Source organism: Rhinatrema bivittatum, chromosome 2 (assembly GCF_901001135.1).
Source record: "Rhinatrema bivittatum chromosome 2, aRhiBiv1.1, whole genome shotgun sequence".
Lineage (NCBI taxonomy): Eukaryota > Metazoa > Chordata > Amphibia > Gymnophiona > Rhinatrematidae > Rhinatrema > Rhinatrema bivittatum.
In genome coordinates this window covers 426431389-426448937 of record NC_042616.1, presented here as the reverse complement: position 1 = coordinate 426448937, position 17549 = coordinate 426431389, and the positions used below count along the sequence as shown (strand labels likewise).

General features: G+C 47.9%; 1 protein-coding gene across 1 annotated transcript in view; it reads right to left on the bottom strand.

Annotated features, from left to right (window-relative positions):
* MEI1 (meiotic double-stranded break formation protein 1) overlaps nucleotides 1-17549 on the bottom strand; it is an 888987-nt gene that overhangs the window by 525088 nt on the left and 346350 nt on the right. The window lies entirely within an intron of this gene.

The following is a 17549-nucleotide window of genomic DNA, read 5'->3' as shown; positions in this document are numbered from 1 at the left end:
ATGGCGAATTCAGCCCATGGTAACAGTTCGGCCCAGTTATTCTGACAGCAACTCACATAGGCCCGAATGAACTGTTTCAGGGTTCTATTCATCTGTTCTGTTTGGCCATTTGATTGAGGATGATAGGCTGATGTATAGTCTAGAGAGATGTCGAAGAGTTTGCACAAGGCCTTCCAGAATTTTGCCATGAATTGTGATCCTCGGTCCGATACTATGTGCTTCGGTAGGCTGTGAAGGCGAAAGATGTGGGTTATGAAGAGCTTCGCAAGCTCCAAGGCTGAAGGTAAGCCAGGCAGCACCATGAAGTGGGCCATCTTGCTGAAACGGTCGACTGTGACCCAGATGGTATTCATACCTCCAGAGGTATTATATTTATATTTATTTTTATTATTTATGATATTTGTGGTGTTTTATCAACTTTGTATGTTTTTAAATGTTTTTATGCATGGTATGTATGTTTTAATTATAGTAGTCCCCGAGGCAGCTCTACCCATAGAGCGAAACTTGGCCAGAGTCGGGCCTATATACTGTGAGAATAAGGTTTTTTGACAATACACCGATCTCATTCTTCTTGGTCGCTACACAGCTATATTGGATCAGCTTCCGTTTTGTTTTTTGTGTCCTTTCTAGTCAAGGCCATGAGTGGTGCTGCAAGAGTGGAATAGCCTGGAATGAATTGCGGGTAATAGTTCACGAATCTCAGGAAATGTTGTACGGTGTGTAGACCAACTGGTTGGTGCCAATCTAGAATAGCCTTCTATTTCACAGGGTCCAACAGGAATCCTGTGTGAGAGATGATATACCCCAGGAATGGGAATTGTTCTTTTTCAAAGAGACATTTTTCAAGCTTAGTACAGAGCTGATGATCTCAAAGACGTTGAAGAACTCGCTTGACTTGCCTTCAATGAGACTCCAGAGATTGCGAGTAGATAAGGATATCATCTAGATAGATCACTATGGAGGAATAAAGGAGATTTTGAAAAATGTCATTCATTTTGGAACACAGCTGGAGCACTAGACAGCCCAAAGGACATTACACAGTATTCGTAGTGTCCGTCTCATGTCCCTCAAGTCGTCTTCCACTTGTCTGCATGCTGAATCCAAATGAGATTGTAAGTTCCTCTTAAAACCAACTTAGTAAAATCTTGGTGCCTTGCAAAGGGTCGAAGAGTTCCAAGATGATAGTGATTCTTTTTTGTGATGGCGTTAAGGCCTCGGTAATCAATGCATGGCCGGAGTATTCTATCCTTCTTGGCCACAAAGAAGAAGCCTACCCCAGCAGGAGAGTAGAATGGCTGGATAAAGCTTCTTGCCAGGTTCTCTTTAATATACTCCAACATAGCCTCAGTTTCCAGAGGTGACAACAGGTAAACCCTTCCCCTGCGAGGCATTTTGCCGGGGAGAAGATCTATGTCACAATCATAGGAATGATGTGGTGACAGGATTTCAGCACTGTTCTTGGAGAAGATGTTTGTGTAATGAGCATATTGAGGAGGCAGACCTGGCCAGAGCCAATGGGTGATGAAATCAAGGAACCAAGGGGATAGGTCGTCGATTGCCCTTACTCTCCCAAGTCCTCTGCTGGAAGCATCAATCAATTCGTCCAGCCAGGTCAATCAAGGCATCCAGCAATGGGGGAACATCTTGGCCCACCAACTCATCTTTGATCCTGCCTGCAAGCCCTTGGAAAAATAAGGTGGTGAGACTGTCCTCTCCCCAACACAGCTTGAAGGTGAGTGTGTGGAATTCAATAGCTTATTCTGCCAGGGTGCGGGACCCCTGGCAGATCCAGCCGTGTTCCTCAAAGACCATCCAAAACTGCTGCAGGAAGGCAGGGAAACTTTGGAGCAGGGGGTCTTCATGTTCCCAGAAGGAAGAAGCCCAGATCAGTGCCATGCCATTAAGTAGAGAGAGTATACAGGTGACCTATGAGTGGTCCATGGGGAAGAGACTGGACTGTAGCTTGAAGTGCATGTGGCACTGGTTAATAAAGCCGTGGTATTCTTGGGGGTTACCCATGTAGCGAGGAGGTGCCATGAGCTGGGGCACCAGCCTCAATGTGGGGGGCCTAGCAGCTGAAGAATGTGCTGCTAGAAGCAGAATTGATGCCAGAGACAGGGTGTCCATGCAGCGGGTGAGTTGTTCTAGCCCCACCACAACCTGGATCAGCACATCTTGCAGTTTCTGAAACCAGTGGGCCAGACCAGGAATGGACTGAAGCAAGGACAAGAGCGCTGGGTCCATGGCCTCAGCAAACTGTCAGATTCATGACCCTTATTGTTGTGGTGAGGTTGACTCAACCTACAGGGAGGGCCCTGTAGGTCCTCACAACAGTTGGCGGACCTATAGGAAGGAGAGACAGGTCAGGAGCTTCACCTATACCAGCCTCTTTCCCCTTAGGTTGAGACCTCAGTTTCCAGGGGCCGGCAGGTCTTAGGCAAGAGTCTCTCAGAAGAAAGCTAGAGTGTAGGTCCGGGGTCAGGCTTGGCTCCAAGGCAGATGGCATGCAAGTGTAGTCAAAGTCCAGGCTGAGGTCAGAGGCAGGCGAAAGGCAAGAGTGGTCAGAATCCAGGCCAAGGACAAATTCAGAAGACAATCTGAGGGTAGGAAAAGAAAGTGAGGAGAAGGACAGGCCGAGTCTGGAGGAGATGAAGTAGGCTGGGCTGGAGAGACAAGGAGAGCAAGACTGGAGAGGCGAGGCAGGCAAGGCTGGAATGCAAGGCAGGGAAGTCTGGAGAGATGAGGTAAGCAAGGCTGGAAAGACAAGGCTGGCAAGGCTGGAAAGATGAGCAGGAGTAGCAACTCAAACTATGGAGCATAGGTGACCTGTTGTTGAGGCATCAGTTGTTGCACGGCTGGGGCTTAAATACCCAGCCATGTAATATCATCTCCCTGTGCCAGAAGAAGAGGTTCCCACTGTGGGACCTTTAAAGGTAAATGAGCGTCTCGCACACGCACCTGGGGGGAAACCCAGAGAATGGTGATGGCAGCCCCACTGTGAAGAGAGGAACTTCATTGATGGGTCCCAGGATTGAGTGTGCCAGCTCGCAGGGGAAGCCCATGAGCCAGAAAACGTAACAGGAAGTCGAAGCATACCTACAATTCTTCTTATAAAGGCTGCCTTTTATTATAATCCATTATCCCATGATCTGTATAGTAGGGATGTGAATCGTTTTTTGACGATTTAAAAAAATCGTCAGATAATTTTTAAATCATCAAAAATCGTTAGAGTCGCGATACAATAGAAATTCCCCCGATTTATCGTGAAAAATCGTAAATCGGGGGAGGGGGGGAGGGCGGGAAAACCGGCACACCAAAACAACCCCTAAACCCACCCCGACCCCTTAAAACAAATCCCCCACCCTCCCGAACCCCCCCAAAATGTTTTAAATTACCTGGTGGTCCAGTGGGGAGGTCCCGGCACGATCTCCTGCTCTCGGGCCATCGGCGCCATTTTGGCTGCCACTAATATAAATGGCGCCGATGGCCCGATAAAAAAAAACCGGTCGGCCCCTATGACATAGTGAGGGCAAAGGTAGCGCCGGCGCCATTTTCAATACTGGCAATACGGCCAGAGTGCAGGAGGTCGCTCCCGGACCCCCGCTGGACTTTTGGCAAGTCTTGTGGGGGTCAGGAGGCCCCCCCAAGCTGGCCAAAAGTCCCTGGGGGTCCAGCGGGGGCCCAGGAACGATCTCCTGCACGCGGGCCGTATTGCCAGTATTGAAAATGGCGCCGGCGCTACCTTTGCCCTGTCACATGGTAAGGGAAAAGGGCCATCGGCGCCATTTTTTTTTTTTTAGCGCAGCTGATAGCGTGGGAACAGGAGATCGCTCCCCGCGGCCCCCCTGGACCACCAGGTATGTGTAAAAATTTTTGGGGGGGGGGTCAGGAGAGTGGGGGAGGCTAAGGGTGTAATTTTAAAGGGTCGGGTGGGGTTTTTTTTATCGGCGCGGGCCTCACTAAAAAAAATTAGTGATGTGAATTGGAATCGGAATTACCTGTATATATAATATATATATATTATATATATATTATATATACCAGGTGTATACCAGGTAATTCCAGGTGTATATATATTATATATACACAAATCTTGTGTGAACAGTGGGGGCATCTTTTGGAGCCATGTTTGACTTCTACAATTGTGAACAGAGCCAAGGCTAGGTTGAACTCAGTGACCAAGAGTCTGAATAAACTTAAAGGGGTTTTTTGGAGACTCATGAAAAAAAAATTAGCTAAACGAAAAATACTACGAGGGAGACAAAAGAATATATGTAATATATATGTATATTGCATGTTTCCTTGTTATACTGCCACCCTATGTTATCTCATTGATATTGCAGAGTTTGGGTTCTCCTACATGTTGTAGAGCTCTCCCTTGTGATTGGTTATCTTTTGAATGATTCTGAGCTCTTTATTGGATCTTTCCTGTTTTGCTTGCTGCTCTCTTTGCTTTTCTCCTCTTCCTTTTGGTCCTTTGCTGCTAGGAATGCCTAGGACAGTTTGCCTCCTGTACTTTTCTTCCTTTGGAATTGGGCTCTCTGCAGGCTAGCAGCTCCTCCTAATCCTGCCTCAAGCTCTGCAGAAGTATTGCTTTTCACTAATCACATTCAACAGCTTCTGTCTCAGCTTCAGTTGACTCCTTCAGACTACTGAGCTTCCAAACAGAACTTATCACAGCTGTGACAGTCTCTCCTGTCTGTGCAGATACTCTTGATGCCTTGTCATTCCTTGAGTATTGAACTGTTCATAATTTTAATAAATGTTGTTTAATATTCAAGGACTGAGTTTTCTCTAGTATATGAAGATGGGAATAAGGTTTAATTGATTGCATAGGCACTCAAGTTGAGGGCAGTAAAAATGGTATTAAATAGTCATGGGCCTCTTCTTCTGCACTGTCGATGAGGTCACATATGAGGCTTTTAAGATGCTCCCATCTCATGGTTTTACTTATATTTGACTTAAAGCAGGGAAGCTGATGGTGCTGACAAAGTCATGTTGTAATTACTTGTTAATAGTGCTGGTGAATCATATGTACTAAACAGTAGTGTTGCCGATGTCTTTTTATGCACTATTTCCTCCATGACAGCAGGACTTACTTTGACTCTGGAGTGCTTCAACTCAGAAGAAGGCATTCTCTCTCCTTCTTATGAAAAGGTGGAATGGTGCCTGTACTGAGACGTCTCTTGAGTCATGGTGTACAGCATGAGAGGACTCTGCCTTTTTCCTTTTAGGTGATGGTTCCTCAGCTGGTGATGGTTTTCTCTTCGGGCACCAGAAGGCTAAGGAGAACTCATGAATTTCTGGTGCAGACTGCACTGTTAGGAAAGTCATGAGACAGCTCCAACCAGAAGAACACAACAGTCATGTTGGTCTGACAAGCAAATCTTGTGTGAACAGTGGGGGGCATCTTTTGAAGCCATGTTTGACTTCTGCAATTGTGAACAGAGCCAAGGCTAGGTTGAACTCAGTGGTGACCAAGAGTCAGCAAAATTGCTTACCTTGTAATAGGTGTTATCCCAGGACAGCAGGATGTAGTCCTATGGGTGACGTCACCGACAGAGCCTTATAGTGGAAAACTTTCTGTCAAAGTTTCTAGAAAACTTTTGACTGGCTGTGTGAGCCTACTGAGCATGCCCAGCATGCTATAATTCCTCGAGCCACAGGGGTCTCCCTTCAGTCTTGTTTGTAGCAATAAGCTTTAGCTAAAATATATAAAATAAAAAAACGTAACGGACCCAACTCCGCGGGGTGGCGGGTGGGTTTCATGAGGACTACATCCTGCTGTCCTGGGATAACACCTATTACAAGGTAAGCAATTTTGCTTTATCCCACGACAAGCAGGATGCTAGTCCTCACATATGGGTGATTAGCAAGCTACAGGCTGAGTCATATTTGTAGTGGACCAACAGCATACAACTTGTGCAACAGGCACAACAACTGGTGTACTGTTGGGAAAAAGGAGGCAGCCTGAAATCACAGCAGGTTGGATGTAGAAGGAGTTGGGATTATGTTGGAAACAAATTCTTCAAGACAGATTGTCCAAAGGTCGAATCTTGTCGTCCCTCTTTGTCCAAACAGTAATGGGCTGCGAAGGTGTGAAGATAACTCCATGTTGCAGCTTTACATATGTTAGCTATTGGCACTGAACAATAGTGTGCTACTGAAGTTGACATTGCTCGTACTGAATGTGCCTTTCCTCGCCCTTGGAGAGGAAGGCCTGCTTTTTCATAGCAGAACTCTATACAATGTGGAAGCCAATTGGAGAGTTTGTTTTCCCACTGGCTTACCCGGTTTGTTTATATTATAAGAAACAGAGTTGAGAGGATTTTCTGTGGACTGCAGTGCGATCCAGGTAGTATGCAAGTGCACGTATTATGACCACCGGCCACGGCAGACCGCGACCGGGGGCCGGACACTCACCCGCTCGTCAGGGCCAGGCTCAGACGTTCGGATCGGCATCAGCAGCCCGCCTCAGCGGCAGTGCTGCTGCCTTACAAGATGGCCGCAGCGTCTCTTCGGCTCGACTAGCCACGCCCCCTGAAACTTACTAGGGCCGCGCGGGCGGCATGAACCTAGCCTTAAAGGAACCCCTACAGGAAGTAGGGGGTTCCTTCCTGCCAGACTCCATCTTCAATCAACTATTTAATGCAAGGTCTGAGCCTTCAGACCTTGCCTTGGCTTCGTGGCTCTGGTGGTGTTTCTGCTTGTGATTCCTGTTTGCTCCTCCGTTTCTGATCCCTGGAATGGCTTTCGTACCTGCTTGGCTCTCGACCCCTGGACTGGCTGCGAATTCTTCTTGCTCTCGACCCCTGGATTGGCTGTGGATTCTTCTGGCTCTCGACCCCGGACTGGCTGAGTAACCTTCTGGCTCTCGACCCCGGACTGGCTGAGTAACCTTCTGGCTTTCGACTCCTAGACTGGCTGCGGAGTGTGCAGGCTTCTGTTCCTCAGACCGACTTCTGTTTCCTCTTTGGTATTCTCGACCTGCTGGAGGCGCCAGCGTCTGTTCTCTCGACCTGCTGGAGGCACCAGCTTCTGTTTCCACGACCCGCTGGAGGTGCCAACTTCTGTTCTCTCGACCTGCTGGAGGTGCCAGCTATCTGGACTAAACGACCCGCAGGAGGTGCCTGCATCCAGATATTCTTCAATCATCTCCAGCGACCTTCGTGATTGGTCTCGCCTACCGACGAGAGGACCTCACCCCTCGCCAGACCAAGGGTCCACCTTCCCAGTCACAACAGTAAGCCAAGGCCATGGACCCGGCCGAGGCCTCTGCCCTAAGAGCAGTTCCCGGTTTGGGCCAGAGGATCATGGAACAACAGAGCATGCTAGAATCTATGGCTGCCTCTATAGAATGACTCAGCGCTCGGCTTGATGCTGTAGTCGCAACTCATTCTGGTCCTCCGGCTCCCCTTCCTCCGCCAGTACCAGTTCCGCCGGTCATTCAGAGCAACCATCCACCTGTTCTTCCCCTACCTACTCCACCTCGATATGGCGGGGATCCTCGTCTCTGCTTAGGATTCCTAGATCAGTGCAGCATGCATTTTCGCCTTCAACAAACTCTGTTTCCGGATGATATAACAAAAACCACTTATATTCTGTCTTTACTGGAAGGTAAAGCTCTGACCTGGGCCTCTCCACTCTGGCAGCGCTCGGATCCAGTATTACAGGACCTATCACGATTTCTTGAACTGTTTCGAACCGCGTTTGAGGAACCAGGGAAGCAAGCTGCTGCCAGTACAGACCTGTTACATCTCCGACAAGGAGGACGATCCATTACAGATTACAACATTGAGTTCAGGACTCTGGCGATGGAACTGCATTGGGAAGAACCTGTTCTACGATCCATTTATCTAGAGGGACTATCTGCCAGAATCAAGGACGAACTAGCCGCTCGTGAACTTCCATCCTCCTTAAATGCAGTAATTGAAATAGCGACCAGGATTGACCGACGGCTACAAGAAAGGGCCCTGGAGACGCTAGAATCACGGAGACGCCCAGCTACCCCTTATGTTCCGCCATTCACCTCTACCACTTCGTGAGAATCCTCTGTCCCTGAGGGATCCGTGTCCGAACCCATGCAATTGGGCCGAGGACCTCTAACATCCGAAGAACGTTTGAGATGTCGTAAGGCAGGCCTTTGCCTTTATTGTGGGGGAACTGGCCATCGGATTGCATCATGCCCTATTCGGCCGGGAAACTCCAAAGCCTAGGGTGCTCAGGGGGAGTCACTCTAGGTCTCGTCTCCCCATCTCCCCCACTCACGGTACAAGTCACTCTGGACATCAGTGGACATGAATTTAACACTTTGGCGTTAATAGACTCTGTTGCAGGGGGAGAATTCATACTTCAAGAACTAGTGGATCAGCTCCAGATCCCCACCCAACTCTGCTCCACACCGTTGATCATCTCTTCTATCCACGGGGAACCATTACCCGGGAAGATAACGCATCATACAGTACCCATAAATTGCCACATTGCACCTGACCATACCGAACAAATCACCTTCTACGTCATCAGCAAAGCCATCCATCCAGTTGTTCTCGGGATTCCCTGGCTTCAACGCCACAATCCACAATTTGACTGGACATCTTTGATACTTACTCAGTGGGGATCTGGATGCCATGGGATTTGCTTACGAAGTCCTACTTCTGATTCCAGCTTCATCTGCACTTCTGTACTTCAGAAGCTACACTCGCAATACGTACAATTCTCTGATGTCTTCTCCAAGGAGGCCGCGGATATTTTACCCCCGCACCGAGAATTCAACTGCGCTATTCGATTGGTTCCAGTATCCACCCCACCGCGTGGTAGAGTTTATCCTCTATCTGCCATAGAGACACGAGCGATGTCTGAATACATCCAGGACAATCTACGGAAGGGGTTTATTCATCAATCCACCTCTCCTGCGGGGGCTGGTTTTTTCTTTGTTGAAAAAAAAGATGGGTCTTTACATCCTTGCATAGACTTTCATGGTCTCAATGCTATCACCCTCAAGGATCATTATCTCTTGCCTCTTATTGCTGAACTGTTTGATCATCTGCAAGGAGCTCAAATATTCTCCAAATTGGACCTGCGGGGGGCGTATAATCTGGTTCGGATTCAGGAGGGAGACGAGTGGAAAACTGCATTCAACACTAGAGATGGACATTATGAATATCTAGTTATGCCCTTTGGTTTAACTAATGCCCCCGCTGTCTTTCAACACTTTATTAATGAGATTTTTCGAGACCTGTTATATATCTGTGTGATTGTTTATCTCGATGATATTCTGATATTTTCCAGGGATCTACAGTCGCATCGCCAACACGTGACGCAAGTTCTACAACGTTTAAGGAAACATCGATTATATGCCAAACTGGAGAAATGCATCTTTGAAGCAGAGTCCTTACCTTTTCTAGGATATATTGTCTCAAAACAAGGGTTCGAAATGGATCTGACCAAAGTGAAATGTATAAAGGAATGGCCCCAACCCAAGGGGCTACGAGCTCTCCAACGTTTTCTTGGTTTTGCTAACTATTATCGTCATTTCATCAAGAATTTCTTTAAACTGACCACACCGTTATCTGCACTTATACGCAAGGGGGTCAACATTAAAACCTGGCCGGTAGAAGCGACTGCAGCATTCCAAAATCTCAAGGACGCTTTTCTACGACAACCCTGTCTCCGCCACCCGGATCCTAGACGTCCATTTACGGTGGAGGTAGAAGCTTCTACAGAGGGGGTTGGAGCAGTTCTGAGTCAGAATGACGCTGGCGGGAAATTCCACCCTTGCTCCTACTTTTCGAAGAAATTTTCACCTGCGGAACGCAATTATTCCATTGGCGACAAAGAACTGTTAGCCAATAAACTTGCATTTGAAGAGTGGCGTCAGTGGTTAGAGGGAGCTCAACATCGGATAACAGTTTTTACGGACCATAAAAATCTGACATATTTACAACAAGCCCACCACCTGAATCTGCGTCAAGCTCGCTAGGCGTTATTTTTTACTCGTTTCAATTTTGAATTACGTTACCGACCAGCAAGCAAGAATATTAAGGCCGACGCACTATCACGTTCATTTATTTCCGAAGATATAGAAGAACCTTCTGAAGATATAGAAGAACCTTCCGAAGATATAGAAGACCCAGCCCGTGTCATTCTTTCAGCAACCTTCACGGTTCCTGTTGGTAAGACCGTGGTACCCAAGAGGCTCCGTAACAAAGTTTTAAAGTGGGGACATGGCTCGCAGTTAGCCGGGCATCCGGGACGCAGACGTACACAGGACCTGCTTCAACAACACTATTGGTGGCCAGGGATGCGCAGGGACATTCAAGCGTATGTTGACTCCTGTCCAGTTTGTGCGCAGCACAAGAACCCTGCAGGGAAACCCTGGGGGCAGTTGCAACCTCTTCCGACACCCACTAGACCATGGACACACATCTCCACTGACTTTATTGTTGACCTTCCTGCTTCCGAAGGACATACGGTAATATAGGTGGTAGTTGATAGATTCTCTAAAATGGCTCACTTTACACCATTGCCTGCCCTTCGCTCCGCTCCCCAATTGGCACAGCTATTCATGGCACATATTTTTCGCCTCCATGGAATACCCCAGCACATCACGTCCGATCGGGGATCCCAATTTACGGCTCGATATTGGCGAAGCCTCTGTACCAAATTTCAAATTGCACTGGACTTCACAACGGCCTTTCACCCCCAGGCCAACGGGCAGGCAGAGAGAACTAATCGAGCTCTGAAACAATTCCTGCGCTCCTACGTCAACACTCGACAGGATGACTGGGCGGCTTTGCTGCCTTGGGCAGAATTTTCCCACAATTTCCATTCTTGTACTTCAACTGGGTCCTCTCCATTTCAAATTGTCTTCGGTCGCCAACCTGCTCCGCCAGTACCACTTCCTCTGCCTGTTTCGTCTCCGGCGGCCCAGCTCACCGCCACCCACTTTGAAAAACTTTGGACACGTACGCAACAAATGTTACAGAAAGCGGCACGGACCGCTAAGAAATTCGCCAACCGACATCGGAGACCAGCACCCTGTTTTCATCCTGGAGATAAGGTTTGGCTCAGTACCAGATACATTCGGCTACGGGTTCCCTCGATGCGGCTAGCTCCTCGGTACATTGGGCCTTTTCCGGTAATCAAACAATTGGGTCCAGTGACTTATCGATTACACCTCCCGGCTACTCTACGCATTCCCAACTCGTTTCATGTTTCTCTTTTGAAACCAGTACTCCTCCACTGGCCTCTCAGAAGGTTCCTGTTTCTTCCCCTGTGAGGGCAGAAGAAGACACCTATCAAGTTCGAGAGGTTCTTGATATCCGCAGGCGTGGTGGCAAGTGGGAGTATCTTCTGGCCTGGGAAGGATTCGGCCAGAGGAGAATTCATGGGAGCCTGCTGCGAACATCTTGGACAAGGATCTCCTAAAAAATTTCCATATCAGTCATCCTGGGAAGCCCAAGACTTCTAGGGGGAGGCCTAAAGGAGGGGGTACTGTTATGACCACTGGCCTCAGCAGACTGCGACCGAGGCCGGTGGCCGGACACTCACCCGCGCATCAGGGCCAGGCTCAGACGTTCGGATCGGCATCAGCAGCCCGCCTCAGCGGCAGTGCTGCTGCCTTACAAGATGGCCGCGGCGTCTCTTCGGCTCGACTAGCCACGCCCCCTGAAACTTACTAGGGCCGCGCGGGCGGCATGAACCTAGCCTTAAAGGAACCCCTACAGGAAGTAGAGGGTTCCTTCCTGCCAGACTCCATCTTCAATCAACTATTTAAGGCAAGGTCTGAGCCTTCAGACCTTGCCTTGGCTTCGTGGCTCTGGTGGTGTTTCTGCTTGTGATTCCTGTTTGCTCCTCTGTTTGTGATCCCTGGACTGGCTTTCGTACCTGCTTGGCTCTCGACCCCTGGACTGGCTGCGTATTCTTCTGGCTCTCGACCCCTGGATTGGCTGCGGATTCTTCTGGCTCTCAACCCCGGACTGGCTGAGTAACCTTCTGGCTCTCGACTCCTGGACTGGCTGCTGAGTGTGCAGGCTCCTGTTCCTCGGACCGACTTCTGTTTCCTCTTTGGTATTCTCGACCTGCTGGAAGCGCCAGCGTCTGTTCTCTCGACCTGCTGGAGGCGCCAGCTTCTGTTTCCACGACCCGCTAGAGGTGCCAACTTCTGGTCTCTCGACCTGCTGGAGGCGCCAGCTATCTGGACTAAACGACCCGCAGGAGGCGCCTGCATCCAGATATTCTTCAATCATCTCCAGCGACCTTCGTGATTGGCCTCGCCTACCGACGAGAGGACCTCACCCCTCGCCGGACCAAGGGTCCACCTTCCCAGTCACAACAGCACGTTTACAGTCCAAGGTGTGCAAAGACCTCTCACCTTGGTGAGTGTGAGGTTTTGGGAAGAATGTGGGCAAGACTATGGATTGATTCAAGTGGAATTCCGTAACTACTTTGGGAAGGAATTTTGGATGTGTACGGAGTATCACTCAATCATGTAAGAATTTTATGTAGGGTGAGTATGTGACAAGTGATTTTAACTCTCTAACCCGTCTAGCAGATGTAATAGCTATTAGGAATATAGATTTCCATGTAAGAAATTGAATATCACAGGACACCATGGGTTCAAAAGGAGAATGCATGAGGCTTTTCAAAACCACATTTAGGTCCCAGTCTATGACTGGTGGTTGTATAGGAGGTTTAAGGTGAATTAAACCTCTCATAAACCTACTAACAAGAGGTTACACTGATACTGGTGCATCCCCTATTGTATGATGGTAAGCTGATATTGCACTTAAATGCACTCGCACTGACAAGGTCTGGAGACCAGAGTCTGAAAAGTGACATAGATAGTCTAGTAAAGAGGATGTGGGGCAGGAAAAGGGGTCAATACTTTTTTATGTACACCACATGGTGAATCTTTTCCACTTAGAATGATAGTTCTTCCGAGTGGAGGATCTATGTGAAGCTACAAGCACTTGAGAAACCTTGGTTGAAAGACTGAATGGTTGCAACATCAAGCTTTCAACATCCAGGCTGTCAGCGACAGGGAATGAAGGTTGGGATGGCACAACTGGCCCTGATCCTGAGTTATGAGAGTGGGTGCTGTGCCCAGGCGAATAGGTTCCCTGATCGAGAGAACGAGGAATATGGGAAACCATACCTGTCGAGGCCAATATGGGGCTATGAGTATCATAGACCCCTTGTCCTGTTGTAGCTTTACTAGAGTCTTGGTTATTAGCGGTATCGGGGGATACGCGTATAGAAGGCCTACATTCCAGTGGCGAGCAAAGGCATCCTTGGCTAACTGGTTTCTCTGCTTGTGCAGGGAATAAAAGTTGACCACTTTGTGACAGTTCTAATGCAAAGAGGTCCACTGTTGGTTGACCCCAATGTTGAAATATCCTGGTCGCTACTAAAAGATCCAGGGACCACTCGTGAGGTTGGAATTGACGACTGAGACGGTTTGCTACTATATTGTGAATGCCCGCCAGATAAGTGGCCCAGAGAAACATGGAATGTGTCAGGGCCCAGCCCGAAATTTGTGCGACTTCTTGACAAAGGAGATACGAGCCCGTACCTCACTGTTTGTTCAGGTATCACATGGCAACTATGTTGTCGATTTGTATTAGAACAGTCTTGTGTGAAAGGCAGTCCTTGAATGCATAAAGCGCATAACGTATAGCTCGAAGCTCCAGGAAATTGATTTGGAATGTTGCTTCGAGTTTTGTCCAAGTACCTTGAGTCTGGAGATTGCCTATGTGAGCTCCCCAACCTAAGGTGGATGCATCTGTAGTTAAAGTCGCTTGTGGAACTGGTTGCTGGAAAGAATTTCTTGCTAGCAAGTTGTCCTCGTTTGTCCACCAAAGAAGGGTTAAACGTAACTGGTGGGTTATCTGGATTTGATGTGACAGTGGTTGAGTGGCTTGAAGCCATTGTGATCTCAATGTCCATTGAGTTACTCTCATGGCTAATCTGGCCATTGGAGTTACATGTACCGTGGAGGCCATGTGACCGCGTAGAGTGAGGAACTGATGGGCTGTCGCTCTGTTTTGTGCATGCAGAGTTTTTGCTAAAGTCAATAAAATGTGTGTGCGGTCTTTTGGAAGGAAGGCCTTGGACACGGTGGTGTTCAAGTCTGCGCTGATGAATTGAAGAATGCAAGATGGTAGAAGATGGGATTTTTTGTAATTTATGAGAAATCCCAATTAGTGAAGTAGTGTGATTGTGCATGTCAGCGAGTTGGGTGTTCCGTCTCTTGATCGACTTTTGATGAGCCAGTCGTTGAGAAAGAGAAATACATGGATGGTTTGTTTGCGCAAATGTGCCGCTACCACAGCTAGGCATTTTGAGAATATCCGTGGTGCTGAGGCAATGCCGAATGGTAGAACTCGATTCTGAAAATGTTGATGTCCCACCAAAAAGCGTAGGTACTTGCGATGAGGAGGGAATATTGGGATGTGTGCATATGCGTCTTGAAGATCCAGAGAACAGAGCCAATCTCCTGTTTGAAGAAGAGGAAGCATTGTACCCAAGGAAACCATCCTTAACTTTTCTTTCCGTAGAAACTTGTTGAGTTTTCGAAGGTCTAGGATGGGACGAAGGCCTCCAGTTTTCTTTGGAATGAGGAAATAACAGGAATAGAATCCTCTGCCCTGCTGAGGTTGGGGTACAGGTTCTATAGCCCTGGCTCTCAGGAGGGTGGACAATTCTTGTGTAGAAGTGTGGAGTAATGATGATGTATCCAATGTGATCTTGGTGGATTGTAGTTTGGAATTTCGAGAAAATGGAGATGGTAACCATGAGATAAAATTGAGAGTACCCACTGGGCTGTGGTGATGCTCAACTATTGGGAATGAAAATGTGAAATCCTTCCCCCTTCAGGAAGGTTTGGAAATGGATTTGAGGAGTGACTGCTGTTCTCCGGAAAAATCTCAAAATCCCGATGCAGGCCCTATCTGAGGAGGAGGTTGAGTTCTAGGAGCTCTAGGTTGCCTAGTCTGGCTCCTCTGAGGTGGTCTTGATGTCCTGCCATGAGTTGCTGGAGGATAGTATCGTCTTGGGCGATAATATGGCCGTCGAGTATCTTTTCTAACAGTTCATCTGGTAGAAGGTTGTGTTTCTGATGGAGCAGAAGATAGCTGTTTCAAAGTTTCAGAATGCTCCTTTAACTGCAGTACAGCATCCTGCAATTTTTCTCCAAAAAGATTATCTCCCTTACAAGGGAGGTCAGCCAACTTTTCTTGTTCCTCTGCCCTAAGGTCTGAAACTTTGAGCCAGGCCCATCTGCGAGAACTAATGCCCGATGCAGCCATTCTAGATGAGGTTTCAAAAGCATCGTAGGGTCCACAGACTTTGTGCTTTCCTGCTTCTAATCCTTTGTACATGATGCTTTGTAAGGATTCTTGATATTGTTGAGGAAGTGAAGTTGAAAATTCTTGGACCTGTTTCCATAGATTACACTGATATTGCGTCATGTATAACTGGTATGACACAATTCTGGAAACTAACATGGATCCTTGAAACATTTTACGTCCAATCATGTCCAAGAACCTCTGATCCTTCCCTGGAGGAGTAGATGAGTGTGGCCTGATCCTTTTGGATTTTTTCTGAGTGGATTCAACCACTACAGATTGGTGTGGCAGTTGAGGTTTTTGGAAACCTGGAATTTGCTGCACAAGGTAAGTAGCATCAGTACGTTTGTTGACTGGTGAAATTGTGCAAGGATGTTCCCACAATCTGTGTTTCAATTCCACGAGTACTTCATGAACTGGTATTGCAATAATGTTCTTAGGAGGATCCACAAATTGAAGAACATCTAAGGTTTTTTGCCTGGTGTCTATTTCTGTTACCAGTGGAAATGAAATGGTATCTGCCATTTCCTTGATGAAATTTGAGAAGGAAAGGTCCTCCGGTGATGATTTCCTTGTCTCCTGTGGAGGGGATGGATTGTCCTTGGAGGAAGTGTCAGTGTCTCCATCATCCCAGACATCTGGAGAAGAATGACATGGAGGAGTCATGCGAGGGTGGAATGGTGGCACCGAAGGCATCAATGGATTGATTGGTGGCATCGATGAAAGGAGAGACGAAAAAAATGGTCTCGGCTGTGAAATCCCCGATGGCCCCGGGAGTGGATCGGGCATCAGAGATGGAGGTTCTGCACTCGATGGTGGCGGGCGCACCGGCAAGGCATTGATAAGGGCATCGAGCTTAGCTAGCATTGGTGCTACTAAAGAAAGATCCGGCATCGACGGCGGTGTCATCGGTGTCGATGCAGGAATCGGCATCGGAGTCTGTGAAACCAACGGTGCCAGCAGTGGAGTCGGAACCAGTGGAATCGGCATCGGTGCCTGTATCAGCGTTGACGTCGGCATCGATGGCATCTCCTGTAAAGCTTCCAGGACTGCCTGGCAGATAAAACTGTCCAGTTCCGCCCTAATAGCTGGTGAGGTCAGAGCAGCTATAGGGGGTGGCAGTGAAGGCCCAACCAGCGGTTCCACAGAGCCCTATGGAATCGTGGTACCCGGCACCGATATCGGTGGGGATGGCCTGGGAGTGCTGGGCTTCGAAAGACCCGAGGAGTCCTCCATCCGAGGTTTCTTCGACATCGGCTCAATGGAAAGCGGTTGTGTATCGAGCACCGGAGTCATATCGGGGATCGAAGGATGACAATGTCGATTCCGATGCCTCTCACCATGTTCAACGACCTTCTTTTCAAGTATCGAGGTGGATTTGACCAACAACCGAGAAGAAGTCGGTGATATTCGATCACCTTTTCCATCTGGATGGCGTTTTGTTTTTATTACTAACTTTTTTGCCGCTCCGACTGGAGACGACTGCATGGACATCAAAGTCAATGGTAGCAATTGGAGATGAAAAAGATGCTCCAACTTTTCCACACGAGCCCGTCTGCCCTTCGATGTCATCTCAGCACACTGAGGACATGTTAATACGTCGTGTTTTTCACCTAAACAAAGTACACACTCAGAGTGTGGGTCCGTAATGGATATAGTGCGATTACAATTAGGGCATTTTTTAAAACCGGTGGCCATTGTAAAGGCTGGACAGCCGTTGACGGCCTTCTGACTAAACGTTTAGTCAAAAATGGTCCCAATCGAAAAAATTATTTTACCGATAAAATAAGAAAGGGAGACCCTTGTCGAGGGATAACTTTTAATATTTTTTCTGCTAAGGAAAATACATTATGGAAATTACCACAAAGGGCTCTCTAACCGCAAGGCTAAAAGCAGTGCGGAAAAAAGAAGACTGAAGGGAGACCCCTGTGGCTCGAGGAATTATAGCATGCTGGGCATGCTCAGTAGGCTCACACAGCCACTCAAAAGTTTTCTAGAAACTTTGACAGAAAGTTTTCCGCTATAGGGCTCCATCGGTGAAGTCACCCATATGTGAGGACTAGCATCCTGCTTGTCCTGGGATAATGAATAAACTTAAGGGGTTTTTTGGAGACTCATGAAAAAAAAATTAGCTAAAAGAAAAATACTACGAGGGAAACAAAAGAAAATTAGGCAATGACATAAAAAATCCCTACACGTAGC